The sequence below is a fragment of the Cryptomeria japonica genome, chromosome 9 (assembly GCF_030272615.1).
Source record: "Cryptomeria japonica chromosome 9, Sugi_1.0, whole genome shotgun sequence".
NCBI lineage: Eukaryota > Viridiplantae > Streptophyta > Pinopsida > Cupressales > Cupressaceae > Cryptomeria > Cryptomeria japonica.
The window spans coordinates 727,610,081-727,636,104 of record NC_081413.1 but is presented as its reverse complement, the minus strand read 5'-3'; the positions used below and the strand labels follow the sequence as shown (position 1 = coordinate 727,636,104).

The 26,024-nt window shown below is 38.6% G+C and overlaps 1 protein-coding gene across 1 annotated transcript in view; it reads right to left on the bottom strand.

The window, feature by feature from the left end:
• LOC131067405 (RNA-binding protein 1) overlaps positions 1–26,024 on the bottom strand; it is a 44,776-nt gene that overhangs the window by 15,491 nt on the left and 3,261 nt on the right. The gene's annotated exons all lie outside the window — the stretch shown is intronic.

The following is a 26,024-nucleotide window of genomic DNA, read 5'->3' as shown; positions in this document are numbered from 1 at the left end:
TTGATCCGTCTTCTACCAGCTTGCGGATGTAGTGACAATGAAGTTCGACATGCTTGGTACGTTCATGGAAGACTAGATTTTTGGCCAGTTTGAGCACCCCTTGATTATCAATATACAAGGGAGAAGGACCTGTCTGTGGCATCTGCATGTCAAAGAGCCTCCTTTGGAGCCAAACTTCCTCACATGCGGCCTCGACTGCTCCCCGATATTCGGCTTCGATCCAGGAAAGAGCCACGGCCTGTTGATTCTTGCTGCTCCAAGTGACGGCACCAGTACCCAAATTGAATACATACCTAGAAGTGGATTTTTTGTCATCCACCAATCCTGCCCAATCTGAGTCAGTATAAACAATCAGCTTTTGGAGCTGTCATGAAGCGAGAGATGTAGTTGACAGCGACACTGATGTCAGGTCTAGTGGCAGTGAGATACATGAGGTTGCCTACTAGTTGTCTGAATTTTGTTTCATCTATTGCAAGTGAATCAGACTCAACTGATAACTTCAGCCCTTTCTCCATAGGTGTGGAAGCAGGTTTACAATCCTGCATTCGAAACTTATCCAGCAAACTGCGGGCATACTTGGACTATGAAATAAAGATACTGTCATCAGTCTACCACACTTCAACACCTAAGCAATAATGGAGAAGCCCCAAATATGTCATGTCAAAAGCTTCGCACAAGTCCTGTTTGATTGCAGCAATCAAATGTGCTGAATTTCCAATAATGATCAAGTCATCCACGTAGACAACAAGAAAAAGGATCTCATCACCGGAAAGTTTGATGTACAGATTAGTGTCAAAGGGACTGCGTTGAAAACCATGTTCAACCAAATACTGATCAATCTTGAAGTACCAAGCCCGAGGAGCTTGCTTCAAGCCATAGAGGGCTTTTACCAATCTGCAAAACTGATGTTCCTTACCAAGAACCTTGAAGCCAAGGAGTTGAATCATATAAACTTCTTCCTGCAACTCACCGTTGAGGAATGCACTCTTAACATCCATTTGGTGAAGTTTCCATCCAAATTGAGCTACAATGGCGAGAAGAATACAAATGGTACTCATCTTGGCAATAGGAGCAAAAGTCTCCTCATAGTCAATGCCCTCCCGCTATGTAAAACCCCAAGCAACCAATCTAGCCTTGTACTTATCCAAAGTACCATCTGCATGATACTTGACTTTGGAAACCCATTTACAGCTGATAGGTTTCTTCCTAGCAAATCAAAAAGAACCCAAGTGTGATTCTTCAGAAGACTATGGTATTCGATCTCCATAGCCTTTTCCCACTCTGGAATGCCTCTAGCCTCGGAATATGTCTGGGGTTCATGGAAGCTATGAATGTTGGCCATAAGTGCAAAGTTGATTGTATTTTGTTGCTTTCTCTTTCTACGAGCGGATCTACCCTCAATAAGCTCATCATCATGAAGACCTCCAGTAGTCTTGGCCCACCACTTAGGCCTGAGGGTAGAAGTACCAACATCTCGCATTGGAGGAACAACATCACCTGGAATTTCTAGAACAAAGTCATCTGGATGCGAATCCTATGGGAAATTAGGGGGGCGTTGGATCAGTAGATTCCTCATCTTCAAAGTCAGAATGCTCTGAAGCCCTCCCATCATGGGAACCAAGAGGGAGACAAACACCAACATCAAAAGTCTGCATAGACAAAGTCACAGGACTAGGAGTAGTAGGAGGCATGAATGGACCAGTAGTCTCATCAACCACAACATCACGACTGAAAATGAGACGATTTGTCTCCACATCAATCAACCTGTAGGCCTTGTGGTTGTCCTTGTAACCAGTAAACAAAAGTGTTTGGCTCTTTGAATCCAGCTTAGCACACTTAGCGTCTGGAATCCATACATGAGCAGTGTTGCCCCACATTTGAAATACCCAAAATTCGAACTTTGAATTTGTCCTAATGTTGTATGAAGGCTCAAATATGTGTCTCTACAAAATGAGTGAGCATGTGATCCAAGGTTGTCATTCTTAATCTACATTGTGGTCAATCATAAATATGCCAGTCAAAATGTGAAAAATGAATGAGTTTTGAAAATTACAAGGAATTGAGGAAAATCGCTTTGTGAACATGTCCTAAGCATCATTTTGTGCCATATGACCAATTTTTGTCTGAACCCAGTTTACAGTTTGCGATATTTTAAATTTTCAAGTTTTGATGTCCCTCGCTCTAAAATTAATTAAAATCCCTAACCCTAGGTTTCGTCATGAGGATCAAATAATGGTATATGCTCATTTTCCTACCTTGAAAGCATGTTTCAAATTTCAGAGCCCAACTCCTTACCATTTAAAAATTATGGCCGTTTTTCCTAAATTTGGGTATTAAATTTTAATGGGAAATATTTAAATTATTTTTCAAAAATAATTTAATATTTTAAATTGGTTTCTATATTGTGATCATTTCGGGGGAAAAGTTATTTATAACAAAATAATTTTCATTTCTCTTTTTCCCACTTCGTGGTCAACGGCTCCTACAAGTCCAAATCATAACCTTTGAGAGATTTAGGTTAGAAATGCTTCGTTTTGGAGCATTCCTAACCCAAATTTATAACCTCAAAATTAGAAGTTAAGATTGCTCCAAAATGGAGCATCTCTAACTCACAATTATAACCTCTCACAAAAGAGGTCAGGATTGCTCCAAATTGTAGCATCTCTAACCTTCCTTTCTAACCTTGTGTGGGCCCGCTTTATGAGTTACATGTAAAGGTCAAAAATGCTCCGTTTTGGAGCATTCCTAACCTTTCTCACAAGACAAATGAAAGCATGCTCAAGAGTATTTGAACTCTATTGCCTCTCACCCACTAAACTGAACACCTTATATTTAGAGAAAAGATTGATGCTCGGACCAAAGGCTTGGCTCCAATCCCCCACCTCCGATTAGCAGATAGAAAGCATGCTCGAAATCGCTGAGGAACTTGGTTTTCGATTATAGTTGGAGAATTCAACTAGTTCGGAAGGAAGATAGCTGGAATCAGTCAGAATTGCTTTCACTTATCATCCAGGCATCCCGTGAGTTTTCGCTTCCCACTCTTTCCGTTTCGCAAATCGGTTATCCCATGAAAAGGTCACCCTCAGGTATCAAATGCGCATTCTAATTCTTTGGTCAGTAACGGTGATATGGGGATTCTGAAGCTGGCATTTTAACCACCCAATATGCTTTCCATGACCACGTGTCCATGTTGTCCCAGGGACTTACCTCCGCTTCCATTGACTTTGCGGCTATGAATGGGAGCACCATGTCATTAAATCCAGTGACCTACAGACATGATTGACGGAAATGGAGCTTTTGTTGTTACTCTCCATTCGTGTGGGACCCTACAACGCACACGAACTGCTTGACAGAATGCTTTAAAGAGATGTGGTAGCATAGACAACGCACTCAAACTATTTGACAGAATGCTTCGAAGAGATGTCATCTCATGCAATGCAATGATTACAGGGTATGCACGCAATGTTGTTCGGATTGTTCATAAAGAGTCATGTTTAGGCGAGGTGTTTGACAGTTATTCACAGTGATAGTTCTTTATAAATATAAACCCTTCACAGTGCATTTGCATGTCCACAATGCTTGAACATAGTGACCATTTTGTAAATGTTAGTTTTTAGCAGAGTAATCAGATTAGCAATAATTAACAGAAAATAAGAATGCAAAGTAAAGTAAACATATAACACGATGATACCCTCGGAAAACCTTCCTCTTGGATGGGAAAACCTTCCTCTTGGAGGTGAAAAACCCAGCAACTAATATCTCAAATTATATTGAACCAATCTCAATGACAAATATACAACTTGGACAACAAGAACAACTTATCTTGTTGTAGATGCTACAGTACACTGAAGGTTTTATCAATTCACTATATGATAACAGATCTGTCCTTAGCAAGTTCAACAGTCTGAAACACAAGATCGCCAGCTCAATATGGAGTTCACTCACCAAAAGAAGAGATTCGCTTCTCCTGAATGAGATTTGCACAGCATAGAATGGATTTGCCTCTCCTAGATCAAGTTCGTTGATGTATTGCAAAGATTGTTCACTAAAAGGATGATGTGAACAATAATAAGTATTTTGTACTTATAGGCGACTTAACCTTTAATTCTTCAAGTTGGCTAGCATTTATTAAATTACAATCAAATGTATTAGAGGTGGTGCCAAACTGAATTAGGTCCACACATTATACATTAATATAGGTCATGCCCTATATGCAAGACACATTTGGGTTGGCCCTTATAACACATTACATTTGTACATAAGCCAAGTCGCACAAGTAGGGCCTGACCCAAATCATATTACAAGTTACATTAATTTGGCCACACGTTACATGAAGTCCTTTACATGTTACAATTATAGGGCTGACCTATAATTTACTTTACCTGTTCAAATAGAGCCCAATACAAAGGCAAATTGCTAAGGTCGAAGACCCATTAGCAATTTGGTTGACTAGGTTGGCCCACCCAAGGGATCCAACCTAGCTATACATCAACACTCCCTCTTAGCTAGGGAGGATTCCTTTCGAGTGACCAAGTCACATAATGACTACCACCATGGCTACTCCCATGGATGAAATACATGATACGTTCACCATAGCTACTCCCAGAGGGTGAACAAACTCATCATGGAAATTCATCCATGATACCCACCATACCTACTCGCTGAGGGTGGAACGAGGGCATTCACCTCAACATTCTCCCGAAAGATTGCCTTAACTGAGGGCTTTCACCTCAACCTTCTCCCGGAAGATTGCCTTAACTGAGGGCTTTCACCCCAATCTTCTCCCAAAAGATTGCCTTAACTGAGGGCTTTCACCTCAACCTTCTCCCGGAAGATTGCCTTAACTGAGGGCTTTCACCCCAATCTTCTCCCAAAAGATTGTCTTAACCAAGGATATGGCTTCCTCTGAAGCTGAAACAACAAACAAGCTCCCTCTGAAGCTGAATACAACAAACAAGCTCCCTCTGAAGCTGAACCTGATTGTAGTATCAACAACTAAGCTATGTCTCTTAGTCTTCAGCCTGTGATGCTTCCTCACAAGGTGTTTCAAAACCTTCCTCTCTTGAATACAATCATCATCTTTATGCTCCTCAGTCCGTCCTGAAAGCATTTAAGAGAGGTTACTAATAGTTCAAGACTTGATAACAGCATGAAAAATTCAAAAAATACTTCTCTTATAAGTTAGTTTTCAACATAACCATCCACTTAGATCACACTAAATCATCTGATGATGTCTGTGTCGCCTTCGGCCCTCGCCATCACTCAGAATCCATTCTCATCCATAAGCACTTCATAAATACCCTCGCTACAGGAGTGTGAATTTAGTTTGAAGTCTGGACACTACATCACATTAGCAATCAATAGTTGTGAATCTTTTCCCAGTCTGTATGAGTAGAGCGATAAGCCTGATAGAATTGCATTCATGCTAGTCTTCTTCAACACTTCTCTGTGCTACCTACTCTGATTTCTCAGTCTGCAAAAAGAAGGATACAGGATCTACCTTCAAGCTGTTAGGCAATATAGAAGGAACCTGCCTCTAATACCATGTTAGTTTAAATAACAAAAAATAAGAATGCAAAGTAAAGTAAACATATAACACAATGATACCTTGGGAAAACCTCCCTCTTGGAGGTGAAAAACCCAGCAACTAATATCTCAGATTATATTGAACCAATCTCATTGACAGATATACAACTTGGACAACAAGAACAACTTATCTTGTTGTAAAATTCCACAATACACTGAAGGTTTTATCAATTCACTATATGATAACAGATCTGTCCTTAGCAGGTTCAGCAATCTGAAACACAAGATCGCCAGCTCAATATGGAGTTCACTCAGCAAAAGAAGAGATTTGCTTCTCCTGAATGAGATTTGCACAGCATAGAATGGATTTGCCTCTCCTTGATCAGGTTTGCTGATGTATTGCAGAGATAGTTCACTGAAAGGATGATGTGAACAATGATAAGTACTTTGTACTTATACGCGACTTAACCTTTAATTCTTCAAGTTGGCTAGCATATATTAACTTACAATCAAATGTATTAGAGGTGGCACCAAACTGAATTAGGTCCACACGTTATACATTAAGATAGGCCATGCCCTATATGCAAGACACACTTGGGTTGGCCATTATAACACATTACATTTGTACATAACCCAAGTCGCACAAGTAGGGCCTGACCTAAATCATATTACAAGTTACATTAATTTGGCCACACGTTACATGAAGTCCTTTACATGTTACAATTATAGGGCTGACCTATAATTTACTTTACCTGCTCAAATAGAGCCCAATACAAAGGCAAATTGCTGTGGTCGAAGACCCATTAGCAATTCGGTTGTGACTAGGTCGGCCCACCCAAGGGATCCGACCTAGCTATACATCAACAGTAAATGCATGACAAACTTTGTTACAGTGACCAAAGCAAATGCTATTCGCAAGTTAGTTACAAGCATACATCAAAATAGGGCCGAGTGGTGTAAGGAAGTTAAGTAGCGGAAACAACTTCCTACACTAACCTTGAGAGGAGGGTAATGCAAAACTTTTTCAGATCGTTACAACAGTTACAGAAAATAGAAATAGATATAATAGCAATCATACCACAACACAGTGATTTACGTGGGGAAAACCCTTTCGGGAGAAAAACCCCACCCTCCAAAAGCAGCTCAATATTTTATTCAGCAATCAAAAATAGATTACAACATACTTGCAGAGCAAGCTCTTCGCAGGAGTACCACTAATCAGAGATTCAGAGGCAACTCAATAGCCATGAGACTCTTACACACAACCTCTATCTCACACACCTCATAAATAGGAGATACAATACAAGAAACCGTCAAACGGTATTACAAAACCATGGGCTAAAACCACCCAATAAGGTGTAGCCGACCTTATCTCCCTTCTAGACGCCCTATGACATGTTAAAGCACACATCAACATGTGTCGCTCCCCTTTACAGCTCATTTATGTATCCGATACAAATTATTTTTCCTATTTCAGGAGTACAAACTTCCGGAGGCCATAACTTGAGAACCGGGTGTCCGATTGACGAACCGTTTGAAGCGCCGGAAAGCTCGCGAAGTGCTCTATCACCTCGTAACCCACTTCGCCGGTTATGGCCACTTTCAGGGCGTTTCGGAGCCTTTAAAGTCCCCAAAATTAAGTTTAAATATTTTATTGCACCCCTCCAAGACGAAAACATTAATATCTTCAAAACTAGCTGTGACCTTGCGACGCAACTTTACCGAAATGCTTATCTAACCAACCAGAAGCTTTAGGGAGAGTTTCGCACCATTTCGTGCTCAAATGAAAACTTACTATAAATAGTAACCTCGCATAAATGCAAGGTTGAGACACCATTTTTCCCAACAAGTGGGTGATAGTTTTCCTGTCATAATGAAGTATAAGTTTCATAGTCCCGATTACGCACGCATTCTCAAATGTACGCTTCCAGACATTGGTGATACTAAATTGGGAAATGTGAATCTTTCAGATTTTTTAAAATCAATGGAAAAGAAGGACAAAACTTTGACAGCTCAAAGGTTGCTAGATAGTGGATGGCACATGCGGCAAGATACCTCACATCAATCCAATGCCCGGAATTAGTTTTAGAATGCATGAAAGCATTTAATCCAAAGACAAAAGAAATTAGGACAGCAGAAGGTAATGTGGTGGTTAAACTTGATCCAATCTCTATTGCCATAGTGTTCAGATTGCCTTTCAAAGACCAATTCATAGAGGTAGACGGAGGGTATGCAGATAGTTATTTTGTCAATAATGAAGCCCAGTGTCTGAATAATATAGCTAGAAAATGGTTGGCAAAACCAAGAAGAGGGAAAACACAGCTTCACAAGATAATACATAGGTCTCTGTTGATGGAGTATATAGCAAACGGTTATTTTATTGAACCAGGTCATGGGAAATGAGGATTCGAATGACTTGAAAGGGTGGATGTTTTTGTTCATCAACATCATCTATGAAGGCATACAGTTTATTAATTGGGCTGAGATTATTAGTAATAACCTTTGCGATCAGCTGCTCAAATTGAGAAAGAATTATAATTTCTATATGACATCATATATTTTTTACGCCATTGCCGGAATGAAGAAATGGCCAAGGTTGAATGTTGAAGGCATTTATGATGATGCAACTCAGATTTACAATTATCATCCGCAGCTGCAGTTGGAGGAAAGCTACCATCACTTCAGGCGGGTTAATGATGCCTTTACTATGTTAACAGTAAGAGAACTACAAGGTAACATTGGACTCAGAATATCTCCAGAAGCAGCAGCATTGGTACAAAAGTATGGTAGTTACTTCATACAATTTCCGAAGTTCACATACATCCGGATAGGAGGTTATGATGGCTGCCCTCTCATGTTGCCAAGGTTTGTTGAAGATAAAGTGATCCTCATTGAGCCTCATTGAGGTGTGCAGGCAAATTGCGCAAGTCAACAAAATTTGTCGGAATAAAAGGAAAAGCATTATCTCTTTTCCCATTAGAGTCAGTTATTACAACTGTGAGAGCTACTCAGATGCTCAAAGTATCGAGAGGTCTATAGCAAAGATTCACCTATACCCTTATGATATGAGGTTTCCTTTTTATAGCAAACGGTATGTTGCAGGAGAGTTGGAACTTGGTGCTCTTTTTATAGCAAACGGTATGTTGCAGGAGAGTTGGAACTTGGTGCCAGATTTGAGCACTTTCCTAATATAGGAGAGTTCTAGCAAGACTGTGAAGATGATTTTGAGGTACGAAAAGGGGATTGGATGAGGCTCACTATCAAGTAGATAGTTGATTACAAAATTGAAATAAATGTGAATGGCATTGAGGATGATGAATCTGATTTGATTGATGCTTTTTATTTTGAGAGGATTCAACTTCTTCCTCTTCCACGCATAAATTGGTCACTTCCAGAGATAAGAAGCATTCATGAAAGATCAGCCTATGTGGTTCGAAGAACACTCGAATGGGTTAAAAGTAAGAGGATTGAGGCTACAGCAACCCGACCTTCACATAAAGGTAATACTTCAAAAGAGAGAAGTGATGCACAAGGAAGTTCTTCTCTTCCAGCTAATTCGCATAGGTCAAATCCAGCTATGAGTCTACACCAAAATATATCCAAGGGAGGTGATGATGGAGAAGATCCAGAAAACGGAAAGGATCTTGCAAAGGCATGTGAAGTTAGTTTTGTCATTAAGAAAAAGAGGTTAAAGACAAAAGGAAAGACAATGAATCTTGCCCAGGAGCTAGAAGCTGAGTTGGAATGTATTTCACCTCAACATCCTCCCAGCATGGATAATCAGCAAATCCCCTTTGTCTCACCTTCTATCATTATTTCATCACCACAACATGATGATTTTGCCATTCATGAGGAAGCTGAAATGAATGATGTCCATACTGAAGTTCAATTTCCACTCTTTCCAAACAATCCAACATCTTTAAGCTCGGCATTTGTGAATAATCAAGAATCATTGCCATCATCTTCATCATTTTGGTTACAGCAGAGCTTACAGAATAAGAAGAGAACTGTTCGTTGATAGCTCCTAGTTTTGATGCGGTTGCAAATGCACTTCATAGGACGGCCAAACCCAAGAAAACAAAAGTTGCATCTAGATTGGGAATTAGTCTTTCGTCAAGAAATTTGTGTGTTGAGGTAGCCCAGCCTATTGATGAAAAAGATGTAAGTGAAGCTAGTGAGGCAGATTTTAATGTGACACGGGCGGATCTAGGACCTACAACACATGATAGAGCTGTTCAAAATTTTCAAATTTACGCAGCTATTCTTGTTGACAAAGCAAACAAAGATAAGGAAACAAAGGATCAGCTAAAGCAACAGATACAGGTCTCTCAACCTATATCAAATCCATTGTGGATTCTTCAGATGCACAGTCGGAGTTAGCATCAACTTCGGCATTAATGCATACTAAAGGAATTATTGAAAAGAAGGTGATTGAAGATATACATAAATGCAGGAGACACAGTAAAATGGTAGAGGAATGGATTAATCAAATGAAGTCACAGACATTAGACTTCATTGGAAATGCCAAGGATGTTCACATGAAACTTGATGTACATGAACAAGAAATTGCTACAGAATTAAAGAATGCCAAAGAACAAGAAATGTCTTGGCAAGATACTTTGAAAGAATTCCAAAGAATAGCTAAAACAGATATGGATGTACTCATTGCTAAGAAAGTCTTCTCTCGTAAAGAAGAAAATCAATCAAGTACATGGTGCAAGAGTATAAGTTGGAAATTGGAGAATATCAAGTAATGCCTAGGTGAGTATCAAAACTCTTGGTAACTTGTGAGCAAACAAAAATGAAGGTAATAGAGGACACAATGAACATTATTGGTGATATATCAGTAAAGGAACAATTTCAGCAAATGGACAGTCAGGTGCTCTTAAGCAAATTTCAAGATAGAATCAATACTGAGTTAGCAAATGTGCAGGTTTCAAAGGCAAATAGAATTAAGAGACTCAGTGTTATTTCAGTTGCTTTAGATGCTTGTGACATGCCTTCATATTATCACGATTTGATTGACATTCAGGATGGCCAAGCTACTGCGAAATTGAAGATGAAAAAATGTGATCATTCCCAGATACAAGTTCATGGTAGATGCTCTCAAAGCATACAGGTTGTTCAAGACCAAAACACCAATTCAGCAGGATCAAGTAATCAGCCAGCATGCTTCTCCATGATATTGAGAATTAATATCATGCTTTCATCTTTGTATATTCTCTTTTGTTGTGTTTTCATTAGTTAGTCTCAAGTATTATTTTCAATCTTATTGATATAAACTGAGATTTCCATCTCATGGAGTCAAAGGTTAGAAAGTTGACTTTTTTTGCACATAAATGTTTTAGTTATTAACTCATTGTAATTTGCGTAGACAAGAGTTAGTTACTAACTCAGGATTGAAGTTGGTTATGAGGTAGTTACTCATAGGATATTATAAATAGTGGAAAGATAGATTGTTAAAGGACTTTTTAGACTTTGTGAGTTTTAGGACAGCTAAAAATTTTGGATTGTATAACTCCATCATTGAATACAAAGCAAGTTGGAAGTGTTTCCATGATTGTCAAGTATTCATTTGCTCAATGTTATGTAATTATCATGTTATATTGAAATAACAAGTTTGCAAATTACTTTCCCAGTTTCATGAAGACAATGGTCATATGACATTATAAACTTCTTTGGTATCTTTGGGGTATATAGGTGTCATGCAAATTTCAATGCTTCATTTCACTACCTTCTTATGCGTGGTCTAGAGTTGATAGTGATGAGGTTAAGAAATCAATGAAATCTTAATAACAATCGTATGTTTGTTGTATAGATTTCTTCTAAGTTCATTTATAGTTAGTTTCCCCTTTTCTCTTTTTAAATTAACTTTATTCGAAAATACAAATACCCCTATCATACGAGGGAGCTGCCCCTCTCAAACCCAGAGGAAGATCGTATCCAAAGAACGATCTATCCAACTGTTGGGAACCTTTTCTTTGCCACTCCTCCATTGGGCACATAGTAGAACATTTCGAAGTGACGGATCTGTTTACCAACAAGCCGTAGAACCGAAGACTTTCAAATGGCCCACTTTAGGCTTGCGTCCTGACCAGGCTTCTTCAGGAGTCATCTTCTTAACGGCATGTGTAGGTGACAGATTTAGCAGATAAACTGCAATGTAAACTGCTTCAACCCAATATTTCTTAGGAACATTTCTATGTTCTATCATAGAACAAGCCATTTCAGTAATGGTGCGATTTCTACGTTCAACTACACCATTCTGTTGAGGGGTGTATGGTGTGGTGACAGATCTGTTTACCAAAGAAGGATCTATCCAACTGTTGGGAACCTTTCTTTGCCACTCCTCCATTGGGCACATAGTAGAACATTTCGAAGTGACAGCCAACAAGCCGTAGAACCGAAGACTCTCAAATGGCCGACTTTAGGCTTGCGTCCTGACCAGGCTTCTTCAAGAGTCATCTTCTTAACGGCATGTGTAGGTGACTGATTTAGCAGATAAACTGCAGTGTAAACTGCTTCAACCCAATATTTCTTAGGAACATTTCTATGTTCTATCATAGAACGAGCCATTTCAGTAATGGTGCAATTTCTATGTTCAACTACACCATTTTGTTGAGGGGTGTATGGTGTGGTGAGTTGCCGTTTAATGCCATGTGTAGCACAAAATGTTGAGAAGTCATTGGAAAAAAACTTCCCCCCCATTATCTGACCTTAGAGTGATAATCTAAGAACCGAATTCTTTCTCAACTAAGGCCTTAAACTACTGAAATGTACTAAACACATCTGATTTATTTTTCAGAAAATACACCCACATTTTACAACTGAAATCGTCAACAAGTAACAAGAAGTACTTGCAACCAGTAATAGATGGAGTGTTCATTGGCCCACATGCATCAGGACGAACCATTTGAAGGACCTTGGAGGCTCACCAAGAATCACCATCCGAGAATGGTGTCCGGTGTTGCTTCCCAATTTGACAGGTTGCACAAACTCCATGATTTTGACGTTGGATCTCAAGTAGACCAGCAACCAAACCCTCCCGATATAACTGAGAGAGATAGTGTGTGTTTAAATGCCCATAACGTTGATGCCAAAGTGTTCTAATGGATGTAGCGCGATTGTAGTGCAAGTCTCCCTATCAACAATGTTGCAGATGGACATACTGAAGATAACATCTAATTGAGGAGAATGCCTCATGATCTGACTGACGGAGAGGAGATTATGTTCCATGCCTAGAATATAGTAGACATCAAGAAAAATTAAATTTCTACCTCTTGAGTGAATCTGGACAGTGCCCTTACCAACAACTGTGTACTCTTCTCCTCTGAAGATTACTGAATACGAAAATGGTTCAAATTTCGTGAACCAATCCCGACAATGAGTAAAATGCCGCGAAGCTCCTGAATCAATATACCAGACAGAAGAGTGTACTGGATTTTTTGTTCTCTTGGCCATAAAAGCATAGAAAGCAGATTCTTTCTACTCGAAGTGTTCGGCAACATTTGCTTTCTATTGAGACCCTCCCTGCTTCTTTTGTTCAGAAGCCAATTGAATTCGACACTCGGCCTTCATGTGACCAAACTTGTGACAATAATTGCACTAAACGTTCTTCTTCTTGCTGTCCTGAGAAGAACCAAAGCCTTTCAGCTGAGAAGATTGAGCCTTCCCTTTGTTCTTAGCAGAAGATTTGGCAGAGAACGCTTGCTCGGTGGAGGGAGGACTGGTACTGCTTCCAAACTATTGTCGCCACCGATCTTGCTGTAAAAGCTTGATACAAAGATTGCAAAACTTTAAATCAACGTCAGTGGAAATGATATTGAGTGTTCTGATGAAATGCTCATACGAGCGTGGGAGACTCTTCAGAGTAATGACCACCATATCTTCTTCCTCCATTTTTCAACCAATAGCTTCCAGCTGGTCGCGAATATCCATGATCTTTATTAGATGCTCCTGAAGAGATGTTTTCTCATCCATCGTGATCGTGAAGAGCATATTCTTAAAAAAGAACACTCTGCTCTTGTCAGAGGTTTCATGAAGATTCTTCAAATGATCTCATATTTCCTTCGCAGTTTTGTCGGATGGTACCTGAGGTAGCTGCTCATCGGTAACAAAGAGTTTGATGAACATGAGGGCTTCCCAGTTGCGCTCATCCCATTTGTCCTGATCTTTTCCGACAATGTCTGGACGTTGAGAGGTGCCTAGAACAACTGCATCAAGACATCGGTACTCAAAAATCGTCAACATACGTTGCTTCCAGGTGTTGTAGTTGCGACCATTGAACTTCTGGCTGCTTTCGAGCATAATGTTCGTCGACGATGCTATCACATACCCCAAGGTCGAACTGGTGAAGGCATGAATACACGAAAACTAGAGGATGAAAACAAAGAGTTTTTAGAAACAAATTCTGCAAGTCAGATTCAGAGGCAGAAACTGAAACCTTGACACGGTTTTCGAGGCAAAAAAATCGAAAGACCCAAAAAAATCTGATGACAACCCAATTCAGATCTCGAAAAACCCACAAAGATTCTGCAAATAAAAAAAATTTCTAACTTGAAATGAAGGAGATAATCTCAAAACCCTAGCACAGTTTTCGAGGTAAAATTTTCGACTGGCCTAGGAAATCCGACGAAGACCCAAAAATCCTTGTGAAAAACCCAAAAAGAATCTGCAATCAAAATAATTTTTTTGAAAAATGGGTCAAATCCACGGGCTCAAAAAATGAGGCACGGAAAACGAAGCACCCGGAAAAATCTGACGAAAACCAAGTTGAGCTCTCGAAAAACCCACAACGATTCTGCAACCGGAAAAAAAAATCGCCTTGAAACGTCAAAACCCTAGGCAAAATTGCAGAAACCCAAAACAAAAACAAATTGATGGTGACCCAGTTGAGGTTTTGAAAAACCCACCAAGAATCTGTGATCGAAAAAAAAGTTTCGCCTTGAAATAGAGGGTCATAACCCTAGGCGAAGTTGCAGAAACCCTAGGTCGTTAAAAAATGTGCAGATTTTCTGAGAAAAACAGGTTCCGTGCCCTAGCTTTGATACCATGTGAAAACCAGATTCAGTGGTAAAATATCTTAGTTTATTAACTGAGGGAAGAGATACATTTATAGTAATTACAAAACATCTTAGCTATTAAAGAAGTTACCTACTTCTAACTACCTATTACTGTAGACATTTAAGATGTCTAACAATCAGTTACATTATTGACCATTAACACTAATAATATAAAATATTATTCTAACACAAATTTAATACATTGCCTCAAGGAGATCTCGATCAAGGTGAAATAATGCATGGTAATCATGAATTACACTAGTCTGTAGGGGATTCATGCTTAATTAAGAAGGGCATGCCTTAGTATTGATCACATTTAGTCTTGTTGAGGTCTCTCAGCAGAGTATGTTTGATTCACATTTAATATACTGCTTCTCGATCAAGGTGAAATAATGCAGTGTTATCGTGAATTACACTAGTCCGTAGGGGATCGGTGCTTAACTCAGCTCTTGTAGGCTCAAGGTTAGAGATTTGCATGGGAACCAAAGGCATTCCAGTTCTTTGTGGTGTTGGGCCTCTATATAATTTTATCAGTTTTAACTTTTAGCTTGAGAAACAATGTGACTTTGGGTGTTTGCCTCTTCTGGGAGGGCTTCTTCCAAGTGCTGCTGGTTTTTTGGTACATGCAGACATAGCAAGCAAGTGTAACACAGATAAAGGAAAAGATTTTAAGCAGAGTGGCTCGGTGTCAAAAGACTGTCTCAGGCACATTTTTCATTGTGTGGAAGATGTTGCATTGCAAAGAAGGTTTGTAGTTTTTTTCTTAGTAGTTGTATTGATTAGAATAATAAAGGATCTATTTCTTGGCCTGGCATGGTGTTTAGGTATATTAAGGTTTGAGTGAAAAAATTTGCAACCTTAGCTCGTGTTTTCTACTTAAGTCTTGTGGTATATTTGAAGAGCTGTGAATAACAAGTTGTTTCGGTGTAAAAGAGTATTGCTTGCTGACTTGTGCTAAAGTCACATCTTCTATTGTTGTTTCACAGGTCATAATGTTACTAGACATTTCAAAAGATGATTCCTTTAAGCTACTAAACTTGAACGGTTGCTGAAGTTTGATGCAGATGAGGAACATGCTGGCAATCTCAGGGATGCTGATGTGGGACAGAACTCTGCTGGTGGGAGACAGGGACAGGCCTAATAATACATCTCCTTAAAACAAGGACAGATTGACTGTGACTCTGTTACTAAGAACTGGAGGTGTAATGATAGAGTTACTGCTAGAATTTAACAATTGTTAATTGACCATTTCATCAATCAGATCGTTGGCTTCTCTTTGGTTGAGCATCTTACTATGGATCAGTATAATGTTGGAAGAATCGACACAAAGAAGCTGATTAGAAAAACAGAAGCAAAATATGATTAGCCTTGTTTTTAAGCTGCAATATCTGATGTAACAGTCTGGACTATTAAGTATGCCATTTTGCAACTTGAAGAGAACTTTTGTAACAGTATTTTGAAACTGTTGCCCCTGACTTTGATCTTGTCATCTAAGTTGGTATTATCAGTATATACTTTTGTCAAGTAACTCGATATTTAGCCCTTGGACTATGATATTGTAAACTTTTATTTACTATATGCAATATTTTTAATATGTTGGAATCTTGGATTAAACAATTAAGAGAATACTTTAGTGTATAAAAAGTTAATGGGGACCAATGACTCTCTTTTGCACAACTCAAAATGGGAAGGATAAGCTCTTGTAGTGTGAGAATAATGTAGTAAATTGCGAAAAAAGAAAAGTCAATTATAAATAGATGGGAAGAATTTAAGGATCTAATTCGTCTCCTTTTTCGCTGCACCCACCAAACTAAAATTTCAGTTGCCAAGGCAATATGTAGCATGATGGAGAGATGATAAGGGATTTCTTTCACATGAGTTTATGGTATTATTTTCAATTTTCTTTCTTCACAAGTTTTCAGTAAGGAGTCTTTTAACAAGCTTGTTGCTACAACATAGTGGATAGCAGGATTCAGAGCCAGTTTATTTGTCAATGCATTCAATTGAGGAGCCATAGGGACTAGGTTCAATTCTTGCAAAGGTGTTTTTGAATCAAAATATTCTTGATAATTGTAGTAACATATAAGTTTTGAAAGTTTTTTTGACTCATTCTATATCCATTGAAAATCTAAATATAAAATTTTTGGCCACATTACTGTAAAACTCTTATAATGGAGACAAATAGGTTATTTAAGTAATAAGTGCATTATTAGTGTTATCCAACATCCACATACTCTTTTACAGTTGTGAGAGCTCTATGTTGCATTCTATGCTTCACATGAACATGTTGATCATCATGCATGAATGAAGCGAAATCTGGAGGACACCAGATGAGCACAAGAGGTTGGAGGACAACTTCCAGTAAACCACTTTCATTGTTAGTTGAAGATGTAGTAAGGCTCAGTCCCACTACATAGTTTTGCAAATAGTTGTGTGCATCCCTATTTGCACTTGTTCTTGTGGACAATGAATAGAAAAGTTGCACAAATTCATGAGTAACAAGCTGAACTATGACTTGAACATAGAGACAAAGCCAAGTCCTCACAAATTCTGCATGAGTATGACCCCAAAAACTGGCAAGTTCTCTGATCAAACTCATGATTTCTGTGCCATAACCTGCCTATGCCCCCAAAAAAAAAATTAAACTTGGGCGTTCAAACATCAGTTTTTTGCTCATTTGGTCTTCATCATGCAGAAATTGAGCAGAGATTAGTGATGGAAATAGTTTTAAGGCTGTTTTTTAAGATTAAATCAACATCAGGGTGCACTTCACAAAAGTGTTATTCTTCTTTTCTGCTCTTTTTTTTTAACAAATTTCAAAGGTCATGCTGCCCATATTCTTCTTTTTTTTTGTGCTCCACGAGGACACGTCCCATGTGCTGGTACACCCATTCTCATACCAGGATCAGGTATAGTGGCTGTAAGATAGATGAGAGTCTGAGACTGCCAACTAGTTGCCTGAATGCCAACTCACTCATCACAAGTGAATCTGATTTGGCTTATAGTTTCAGCGCTTTCTCCATAAGTGTAGAAGAAGGTTTGCAATCTTGCATCCTAAACTTCTCTAGCAAACTCCTAGCATACTTCGACACTGAGATGAAAATGCTGCCACCTATCTGCCAAACCTCTACACTGAGATAATAATGCAAAGTCCCAAATCTGTCATATCAAATGGCTAACACAAATTCAGTTTGATTTGCTCAATCAATTGTGCTCCATACCAGTAATAATGATATCATCCACATAGATGACAAGAAAAATGATGTCATTACCAACACTCTTGACATACAAGTTGAGATCCGAAGAACTTCTCTGAAAGCCCTATGCAACAAAATATTGATCAACCTTAATGTACCATGCCCTGGGGGCTTGCTTTAGGCCATAAAAAGCCTTCACCAAGCTACATACCTGGTGCTCTTTGCCTGCAACCTTGAAACCTTGAGGCTGCATCATGTAGACCTCTTCCTCTAAATCACCATTGAGGAAGGCACTCTTCACATCCATTTGATAAACTTTCTAGCCAGGTTGTGTTGCAATGGCTAGAAACAGACAGATGGTGCTCATCTTTGTTGTAGGAGCAAAGGTTTCCACATATAGTCAACTCCTCCTTTCTATGAAGAGCCTTTACCTACCAACCAAGCTTCGTATCTATCAAGTGTTCCATCAGCTTTGTACTTCACTCTATAGACCTATTTGCAGCCAATGGGTTTCTTCCTTGGTGGAAAATCTGACGGAATCCGTGTTATTCTTCAAACGACTATGATGTTCAACTTCCATAGCCTTTTCCCATGCAGGTTTACCTTTTGCCTCTAAATAAGTCTAGGGTTCATAAACACTCTGAATGATGGCCATAAGAGCATAATTGATTGTGTTCTTTTTCTTGCTCTTGCCTCTAGAAGACCTACCCTCGACAAGCTCATCATCTCGAATATTACCGATAAGCTTTTCCCACCACTTAGACGGGAGAGCAAAACCATCTATTACCAGATCAATAGTATCAACATGAATTGGGATGCCTAGAATAAAATCATCTGGATGCTGATCCAGGTTATCCTAAGGATGTGTTCTTTTTCTTGCTCTTGCCTCTAGAAGACCTACCCTCGACAAGCTCATCATCTCGAATATTACCGATAAGCTTTTCCCACCACTTAGACCGGAGAGCAAAACCATCTATTACCAGATCAATAGTATCAACATGAATTGGGATGCCTAGAATAAAATCATCTGGATGCTGATCCAGGTTATCCTAAGGAAACTCTAGTGGAACACAGTCATGCCTAGGATATTCCACAACTTCAAGTTCAGAATCATCAGAAAAAACCATGATTTTATTTTTAAAAATTGTCAAAACTTCTAAAAAAAGTTTCATGTAACAACACCATCACAATTTTCCATAAAAAATCATAAAAAACTTCTGGAAATAAATTCCAAGTAACTACCCATGAACTTTTTTTAAGAAAATTTTATACCATAAAATTGTATGGTATTGATTATTAATTTATTTACCAAAGGAGATCCAATCTCCTTAAATACCAATTTAGAAATGATGTTTCTATAAGAGAAACAATCATGAACTGAAACAAACGAAAAGATTCTAAAACTAACAAAATTACATTAATGACCATTAACTAATAAATAATTACTTTAATATGAACAGCTGAAAGAGGACGCTACGGCATCAAAACTACTTCACTAGAGGTTTATTTATTTTGCATTTGTTTTAGATTTTTTCAAGTTTTTCAACACATATGGTTGGCATTGTGAGTTTAGTTTTTTTTTAACTTGCAGCTCTCTTTGAAATTCTTATAAAAATAAAATCATGAGCAGCAGTGAGAGTAGTGGGAGTGGTGATAGTTAGGATGTTGAGATCAAAATGGAAGAAAGAACTCAAAGAACTAGACCTAAAAGTATGACAGTCATTCAGGAGTCTTCAAGGAGTGGGAGTGTAATGGGGGCAGAAAGCTCAAACCCATTCGAATGTCCTTCCGAACTCCTCAAAACCTATGCAAAAGGCCCATTCAATCCCAAAAAAACTCTATTACAATTTGCTACAAGAGATGAAAAAGATTTTTCAAAAAAAAAAAAATTAGGGGGTAGTGGAGTATGGGAGTGTCATTTACCACAAACAATATAGGGGCAGCTATACTAGAGTTTATTGCTATCTTTTGTGGATAGGTGGTCAAGGGGTGACTCTGAAAGGTTGCAAAAAAATAACTCAATCTGAGAAAATTAAGGCAACTAGATTGCATATGAAAGGGGAGACATTAAGTAAAGGGGCTTCAATGGAGAGTTGCAGCCTAGTGTGTCAAAGACTACAAGATCCATGGATGTTGGTTTTCATGGGGAAGAGGATTCTACTTCTACTAGAAGAAAGAAGATAAGTACTAATGTTGCTGATTTGTTTAACATACAAGCATGAGAAGTGGTTGAATCCTCTATTGCTAAGTTTTTTTATGCTCATGCTATACCGTTTCATGTCTCACGCTCATCATATTTTAAACAAATGTTCAAAGATGTCATAGCTGCTGGTCCCTCATTTGTTCCACCTAGAGAAACTAAGCTACGCATCATCCTCCTTGATAAAGAGTACTCCAAGGTGAGTATTTTGATGGAGGATATGATGCAAACATAGATAAGGGATGGATGCTCCAATACAATGGATGGGTGGATCGATATCAAACATCGGCCACTCATCGATCTTATTCTCACTAGCACAGAAGGCTCTTATTTTTTTCGAGCTATGGATTGTTCAAGGAAAAGGAAGGATGCAGCCTTCCAATTTCAGATTTTGAGAGAGGCTATAGAAGACGTTGGAGCCTCTAATGTTGTGCGGGTAGTGACTGATTCAGCCCATGTGCAAGTTGGCTGGATTGATGGTCAACAGTCACATTTTTTGGACCCCATGTTGTGTGCATGTGTGCATGCATTGAACAATACCTTGAAGGACATTGGGAAAATTGATTGGGTGAAGGCAATGGTGTTAGAGGCTAAGATGTGTAGATGTTCATTTGCAACCTTCACAATTCACATACGTTGTTTAGGACATTTATGAAGAAGGAATTCCTCTATCCCGTGGAGACTAGATATGCCAACTACTTTATTTTGTTAGAGAGGATGCTTGTGAAATGGTAAAATGCATAATCATTAATGAAGTAAAACAAATTACATATAGTCAATTACACTACGATGTTTCTAAATGGAACAATCGAAAGCAAAAGACAAATAAAAACTATCTAACTAAACTAACTAATACTAAATGGTCATTTGCCATTAAATAACATAATAAATACTTTAATACCCTCCCTTAATGGTCATCCTATCAACTACACCAAGTTGCCCACAAAATTTTACAAACTTATCCGGACTCGGAGACTTGATGAGAATGTTTGCAGTCTAGTCCACAATTGGGACACACTCCAAGATCTCAATTCCATCTTCAACGAGTTATCGAATGAAATGACAATGAAGCTCTACATGTTTGGTTCACTCGTGGAAGACTGGATTCTTGGCAAGTTTCAGCACCCCTTGATTGTCGCAATATAAGGGTGAAGACCCTACTTAAGACATTTTAATGTCAGAAAGTATCATTCGAAGCCAAACCGCCTCACATGTTGCCGTAACAGTTCCCCATACTTTACTTTTGTCGAAGAAAGAGCTACTACCTATTGCTTCTTATTGGTTCATGTGAGTGCACCCGTGCCAAGACTGAAGACATACCCAAAAGTAGATTTCCTATCATTAATAGAACCTAGACTTCCTGTCATTAATAGAACCTACCCAATCTGAGTCTATAAAGCCAATCAGCCAAGGATCTTTGCTTCTGCTGTACAAAATGCCAAGGTCAGGTGAAAATTTACATATCTTAGTACACGCTTCATTGCAACCAAATGTTCTACTTTTGGTGCTATCATGAAACGAGATATGTAGCTCATAGCATAACTAAGATCAAGTGTAGTGGTTGTAAGATAGATGACACAGCCAACTAGTTGCTTGAATGCCGACTCATTCACCACAGGTGAATCTGATTTGGCTAATAGTTTCAGCCCTTTCTCCATAGGTGTAGATGAAGGTTTACAATCTTGCATCCAAAAATTCTCCAACAAACTCTTGGCATACTTTGACTAAGAGATGAAAATGCCACCACCAATCTGCCAAACCTCTAGACCAAGATAATAATACAAAAGTCCCAAATCTATCATATCAAATGCCTGACACAAGTTTTGTTTGATTTGCTCAAGCAAGTGTCCTCCACTACCAATAATGATGATATCATCAACATAGATGACAAGAAAAATGGTGCCATTACCAACACTCTTGACATACAAATTAGGATTCGAAGGACTTCTCTGAAAGCCTTGTTCAACCAAATATTGATCAACCTTGATGTACCATACACTAGGGGTTTGTTTTAGGCCACAAAGAGACTTTACCTATCTACATACATGATGATCTTTGCTTGCAACCTTGAAACCTAGGGGTTGCATCATGTAAACTTCTTCCTCCAAATCACCATTGAGGAAGGCACTCTTCACATCCATTTGAGACTCTCTAGCCAAACTTTGTTGCTATGGCTAGAACTAGTCAAATGGTGCTCATCATTGTTGTGGGAGCTAAGGTTTCCTTGTAATCAACTACTTTCTGTGAGAAGCCTTTAGCCACCAACCAAGCTTTGTATTTATCAAGTGTCCCATCAACTTTGTACTTCACTTTGTAGACCCATTTGTAGCCAATGGGTTCCTTCCCAGGTGGAAGATCTGAGAAAACCCAAGTGTTATTCTTCAAAAGACTATGATGTCCAGCTTCCATAGCCTTCTCCCATTCAAGTATTCCTTTTGCCTCTAAATAAGTTCAAGGCACATAAACACTCTGAATGTTGGCCATAAGAGCAAAATTGATTGTGTTCTTCTTGCTCTTGCCTCTAGAAGATCTACCCTTGACAAGCTCATCATCTCACACATCACTAATTATCTTTTCCCACCACAGGTCGAAGAGCACAACCATCTACTTCCAAATCAGGTGTATGAACATGACTTGGGCTGCCTAGAATAAAATCATCTGGATGTTGATCCAAGTTTTCCTAAGGGAACTCTAGTGGTACAATATCATGCCTTCGTGATTCCACAACTTCAAGTTCAGAATCATTAGAATCCCTCCCTTCAGGTGAAGCTAATGGAAGCCTAACACCTATACTTGTTTTATGCAGAGGCTAATCTTCAAGACGCTAGATGGGAGAATTGAGCTGAAAGGACACACCATCTTATTTGAAAACTACATCTCTACTGAATGTGTCCACATCAATCAGTCAATAGGCTTTATGATTGTCACTTTAGCCTATAAGCATCAACTTCAAACTCTTGGAATCCATCTTTGTTCTCTTGGCATCAAGAATCCAAGCATATGCGGTAGAACCAAAAATCCTAAGGTGGCTGATTTTTGGTTTCCTCCCTAACCAAGCAACCTCAAGAGTAATCTTCTTAACGGCCTGTGTGTGAGACCGATTCAAAAGGTATAGAACAGTATAGACTGCTTCAGCCCAAAATTTCTTAGGCACGTTCTTGTTTTCAATCATACACCGAGCCATCTCTGTTATGGTTCGGTTCCTCCGCTCACCAACACCATTTTGTTGAGGGGTATAGGGAGTGGTAAATTGACGCTTAATGTCGTGTTTAGCACAGAAGTTTGTAAATTCAATGGAATAGAATTCAAACCCATTATATGACCTAAGAGTTATGATCTAATTCCTAACTTTTTTTCAAATAATGCTTCAAACTTCTGAAATTCATTAAAAACATCTGATTTTGCTTGGAGAAAAACAACCATATTTTTCTACTAAAATAATCTACAAACAAAAGAAAATACTTAGCACTAGTGGTTGATGTTGTGTTCATTGGTCAACAAACATCTACATGAACCAGCTGCAATACATTGGATGCTCTCCAAGCTTCTCCATCAGAGAATGGAGTGCGATGTTGCTTCCCTACTTGGCAAGCTCCACATACACCATGTGTGTTGTTGAATCTAAGAGAAGCCTTCTACCACATTCTCTCAAGCCAACTGAGAGAGATATGATAGGTTGAGATGCCCATACCGTCAATGCCAAAGAGTGCTTATGGAAGAACTCTTAGTCTTCGCAACCATTGCAATCTCCTGAGACTCCCCAATATCAATCAGCCTATACAATCCATAATCTTCAAGGCCAACAACAATTGTCTTTTTGGACTCCTTATCAATAATGTGGCACTTGTGTGCATTGAAGATGACATCCAACTTCAAACAATGTTGCATCATCTAACTAACAGACAGCAAATTAAGCTCCATGCCCAAACAATAGTATACATTGAGGAAAATGAGATTCCTTGCAGCAGAGGATGTGTGTTGCCCTTGCCGACAACCAGATACTCTTCACCTCCTCCAAAGATCACTGAATCGAAGCAAACCATGTACTCCGTGAACCAATCTCTTTTGTGCATGAAATGTCAAGAAGCTCCAGAATCAATGTACCAAGCAGAGGATTTAACCTGGTATGCTAGTCTTTTGGCCATAAAAGCGTAAAAAGTAGACTCCTACTCATTGTGCCATGCAACATGGCCCTTCTGTTGAGACCCTCCCTAATTGGATTGCTCGTCAACCAACCATTTGCGGCACTGCTTCTTCATATTAGTAGCAAAAACATTACGCAATCACTACCAAAAATCAGATCAACATAAACTACAACAATTATGTGAGATTTTGCCAAGATCAAGAGGCAATGGAAAGCACAAATAAGAGAGAACAAAATATATGATAGAAATAAACTGTATTCTATCAAGATGAAAAATATGATCAACTGGATCATTAAGCATTCGTTACATACAATGAATATGAGCTTGCTTATATAGGCAAGGCTATATGGATATGTGAGCACACAAACATGACATGTGGCTCAATAAGAAACAAGGGTAGGTAGGAAATAGGTGTGGGTAGGTAGGAGAAACAATATAATATTCCACATGAGGTGGATCACCCACTGAGTGTGGAGTGTAACAACAAGATCAACACCATAAAAGGTGGAAATTCTCCTACACACACTATCCCAATGTGGCACAAACACCCAAGTGTAGTGTCTCATACCCAAACTACTATGAAATGCATGTACCTAAGTAAACTTAAGTAAAGTGTAATAATATCCATGATGAATAATTATTTACACCAACAAATTAGTATGTATTTACCTTCTTCTTTAACATATAGGTTGATGTCCTCTATCCCTCTTCTGAAACCTTGTCGTTGTAGGTAAATGTCAAGTCTGTCATACAAAGAACATGGGGCTTGTTTAAAGCCATAAAGAGTCTTTTTCAGCTTACAAACATAGTTCTGACTTCCTGAAAAGCAAATTTGACATCCATTTGAAAAATCTTAAAACCTTTAAAAGAAGCAAAAGCTAAGAACATTCTAACTGCTTCTAAACGTGCAACAGGAGCAAAGGTTTCATCAAAGTCAATACCTTCCATATAAACATAACCTTTGCAAACTTGTTTCTTATCACTTGGCCATCCTCATTCAATTTGTTTTTGTAGACCCATTTTTTATCTGTCACATTCTTGTCTTTGGGCCTAGGAACAAGTTCCCATGTTCCACCTTTTCTAAATTTGATCAAGGTCCTCTTTCTTGGCTATTACCCAGTGTTTATCCTCAGCTGCTTCTTCAAAATTCTTAGGCTCAATCATGGGCAGCAAAGAGATGTCTTCATCCTCATAATAATTAACATTTCTTGTTGTAGCTCTAGGTCTGTCCTCTTGAAAAATCTGATCAATAGGATGACTCTTTTGAACAAACTTAGAAGGAATCTTCAAAAATGTTCTAAATGTGATCTTACTTTGACCAATTTCAAGTGCATTTTCAGTGGTTACATCTGCTATCCCAAACTGAATATCAGAAGGTGCATTCTCAGTAAAAGCATCTTTTGTCTCATGTTGAACACTTTCTGATGTATTTTTAGGACTTCCACTTGCTGTCCCAGCTTGTAAATGTGAAGAAGGTTGTTGGACAGCACCTTCTACTTCGTCTTTTTTAGTGCTATCATCACCATTTTCCAACTTATCATGCGTGTTAGTGTTCTCATGAACTTTTACATTAATACTCTCAACAATCTTATGTAACCTTTTGTTAAAGCATCTAGAAGCTTTACTTTTAGAAGAGTAACCCAAAAAGATACCTTCATCAGCCCTAGGATCAAACTTACCAAGATTGTCTTCATCTATCTTAATGTAACAAGGACACATCCAAGCAGCTTAACTAGGCAACTAAGTAGCTCAACATTTCATTCAAATTCTGCCTTGACAAATATCCTTTGACATTACCGACGAAAAAAAAAAACCTTTGACATCAATGACAAAATGTTCAACAGCTAGATGTAGGATCACATCATGTATTTACAAACAACTACATGTATTTGTA